The sequence below is a fragment of the Oryx dammah genome, unplaced genomic scaffold, assembly GCF_014754425.2.
Source record: "Oryx dammah isolate SB20612 unplaced genomic scaffold, SCBI_Odam_1.1 HiC_scaffold_14, whole genome shotgun sequence".
NCBI lineage: Eukaryota > Metazoa > Chordata > Mammalia > Artiodactyla > Bovidae > Oryx > Oryx dammah.
In genome coordinates, this window is record NW_024070198.1 from 36,374,360 (window position 1) to 36,378,172 (window position 3,813).

General features: G+C 50.5%; 1 non-coding gene across 1 annotated transcript; it reads right to left on the bottom strand.

Moving 5' to 3' along the window:
• Positions 1-374: 374 nt before the first annotated feature.
• TRNAR-ACG lies at positions 375-446 on the bottom strand. The gene has a single exon. It is a non-coding gene; the product is annotated as a tRNA-Arg (tRNA).
• Between the last annotated feature and the right edge of the window lie 3,367 nt (positions 447-3,813).

Genomic DNA, 3,813 nt, shown 5'->3' on the forward strand with positions numbered 1-3,813 from the left:
TTCAGCAAAAAACTTTTAGAAACCAGATGAGAGGGGTTGCAGGGTCTGTGATCAGTTCGTGAGCAATACTCTGGCTGATGGTGAGGGAGCAGGGTGGTGTCACAGGGGTTAATATTATCAGTGCCCAAGATTCCGAGGCCTGGGGCTAGGTGCTCAGGGTTATCAAATAGTTAACATCTTCCATTTGTTGGGGAGGCGGAGGGTTTTTTTTTTTTTTTTACGTTTCCCAAACTACTCAGGAAAGAAAGTGAGGTAGCTCAGTCATGTCCAACTCTTTGCAACCCCATGGACTGTAGCCTATCACACTTCTCTGTCCATGGGATTTTCCAGGCAAGAGTACTGGAGTGGGTTGCCATTTCCTTCTCCAGAGGATCTTCCCAACCCAGGGATCGAACCTGGGTCTCCCGCATCGTAGGCAGATGCTTTACCATCTGAGCCACCAGGGAAGTCCATGCTTAACACTCAGGAAGTGTGCATCAAATACTATTATCTGGGTACTTCAGAGGAGCTAAAGCAGAGGAAATGGGGGAAGATTTGTCCCTGGAAGGTCCCAAAGGGTCCTGCTCGGTTACACTGTTTGGCTTTTTGCCCCTTTAATTCTTTAAGACCTACCTCAGGGAAGGGAATCGATACAGTGAGAACAGGAACCACAGAAAGACATGGAATTTCAGGCAGCAGCCACTGGGACTAGGGTTTTTGTGAAGTCTCCCCACATCCCTGAAGTCACAGTCACCCAGTTTCTATGCAGCAAAGCTGCTCAAACCCAAAGGTGATCAAGACTAGCCACTCATGTGAGAGCACATGATTGGATTCAAAATCCAGTCCAGCAAACATTCATTGAGTGCTTGCTGTTTTCCAGGATCATAGAGGATTCCAAAGATAATCAGGCATATTCTCAGAAATGTGGAGGTGATTACTGGTGATATTCAATCTCTCCATGGACAGAGGATCCTAGAGGGCTATAGTCCATGGAGTTGCAGAGAGTCAGACATGACTGAGTGGCTAACACTTCCGCTTCCACTGACCCTCTCAGTCCCTTCCTTCGTAAGGAGAGTCCTGTTCAAACGCAAACAGAGTTTGTCAGGGGTAAGTTTTATACAAATTAAGCATTTGGTTATTTCATTTGCTAGTGGGTGCTCTTCTGTGGTTCTGAGAAAATAGAAATTCTTTCCTCCAAGACTTTGCTTGGTGGTTCTCAATTTGCCTATACTCTGTTGACTGAAAAAAATAGAGTCACAACCTGAAATTAGAGGGCTAGGATGACAGATAGCTATGACATCCTTGTTTATTGATATGGGAGGAGATATTCCATTTCATGATATTCCAGTCATGTATGGATGTGAGAGTTGGACTATAAGGAAAGCTGAGCGCCAAAGAATTGATGCTTTTGAACTGTGGTGTTGGAGAAGACTCTTGAGAGTCCCTTGGACAGCAAGGAGATCCAACCAGTCCATCCTAAAGGAAATCAGTCCTGAATGTTCATTGGAAGGACTGATGCTGAAGCTGAAACTCCAATACTTTGGCCACCTGATGCAAAGAACTGACTCATTGAAAAAGACCCTGATATGCTGGGAAAGATTGATGGCAGGGGAAGGGGATGACAGAGGCTGAGATGGTTGGATGGCATCACTGACTCAATGGACATGAGTTTGAGCAAGCTCTGGGAGATAGTGATGGATAGGGAAGCCTGGCATGCTGCAGTCCTTGGGGTCACAAAGAGTCAGACACGACTGAGCGACTGAACTGAACTGATTCCATTTCACAACACTGACACCTGCAGGCTCAGAGAATTCACGTGTCTCCCCATGTCCCTCCCCTTGAGATTCAGAAGTCATTGGTCGAGATGCCACTCTGGCTTTTTAAAAGTTCCCCGAGTTGATCCCAGCGTGTGGTCAAGAGTTGAAACCCATGCACTAGCTGCTCTCACCTGAATGCCCTTCTCCCTTCTAGGACTGATGAAGACTAAAGTCTTAAGCCCACACGTCCCCTCCTCTGGGTAGTGTGTCCCCTGACTTCTGGTCTCCCCCATGCTCCCACTGCACCCACCGTAACCCCTTCCTCTGTGACAGGATTGTAACTAGGTCTTCTCCTCGAGTAAAATGATTGTGTCTTTTTCATCATCATTGTTCTTTGACTCCTCCCACCCACACGTCGCCGTGTCTACCACAGACGGGAGAATTCTGGGCAGAACTTTGGTGCACGAATGCCAAGGAGAGCAGCCACCCCTTACCGCTCACCTGCCACCTGCAGACCCCAAGCTGAGTCCTTCCCCGAGTGGCCACCAGGTGGCGCCGCCAGACCGCGCGGATCCCGCGCTCCCGGGGCCAGCAGGTGGCGCGCCTGCCGCCTGGCGCCTCAGAAGAAGGGACTTCAGGAGTGTTTGTCTCCCTCCAATCCCGTCCCGTGGTCTCCGCTACGAAGGGGAGAGTCAGGCTCCTGTCACCCGCTGTGGCCCTCTGAGAAGGGACGCCTCGGACTTCTCACCGCAGACATCGGGAAAAGCAACTCGTGGGCGCCTCGGACGTCTGTCCCGCATCTCTGAAATCACAGCTCAAGTCAGGACCTGAAATGTTGTTACTACTTGAGTCTCAGCCACTTGACACGTGGTGTCCTGTTAGTAATCCAGTTAGCTCCCTTTCACCCTGGATGTTTTTCTGACCTACCAGCCTCACTGGGGAGAAGGAAATGGCAAGCCACTCCAGTGTTCTTGCCTAGAGAATCCTGTGGACAGAGGAACCTGGCGGGCTGCCGTGTATGGGGTCGCACAGAGTCGGACACAACTGAAGTGACTTAGCAGCAGCAACAGCCTCACTGGAGAGCAGGGCCCTCCCTAACACTATCCCCTCTCCAGTTTGGGTAGATCGGGCCAAATACCAGAAGGTGGTGCTTGCAACACAGGGTCAGAAACTCCCAGTGACTCTGATGAAGGTCAGTGTGTTAGAAGCAGAGATGATCTACCTGGAAACTGATGAAGCTTAAGCCCAGGGTCCCGTGGCTCACCTGGGACCTCCTTTGGCTGGGAGGTCCCCTGACAGTGAAGTCCCTCAGTTGTATTTTGTATTCATTAGCATTTTAATTTGTTGTTAAATGTTAAACACTCTAGAAAATTATTCCAATTTTGAATGGGCAATTTTGTATTGTTTTCTTACAGAAGCCCCTTAAATTGAATCAACATCCACAAACCCGCCCCTGCTGACAGGTACTCGACAGAAGGAAATGCCGTCCAGGGGGACAGCCCCTTTGGCCAGCCTCCTGCTGATCCAATGTCCTCCCCTAGACAGAGGTCCAGCCACTTTGCCACTGGCCACAAGGTCCCCTCTGGCCACATCAGCCTCCGCGCACACAGGCATACAGTTAATAACCTTAGGAGGAGCCAGGAACTAACAGGATTTATGCCCTGGTTTCTGCCATATGGTAAGACTGCCCACTGTCCAGAGATGCCCCCAAAAGAAGGTGACTGATAGAGTCAAGAGGAAAGACCTCAAATGCCAGCCCAGAAACTTCCCTGGGAGCACCTTGAATGTGCTGACCGGGAAGAGACAGGGCCAGGCCAGCTCTCATCGAAAGGGGCTTGGGGAGACCTAGTGCTTCCTGGAAGGGCTGCTGGGGATGGAGGGGCAAGGAATCAGAAAACCTGGCTAGAGCACCGGTCCTGGGTGTGCCCTGCTTCTGAGTTCTCCGGAGAGCAGAGGATCGCCCCTGCGTCCTGCTGCTTTGAAGGGTGGAAAATAGGAATGACCAGCTCCCTGACAACGAACCCTGGCCAGTTGACGCAACAATAGTACTGACCTCAGAGGGTTGTTGTGAAGGTCA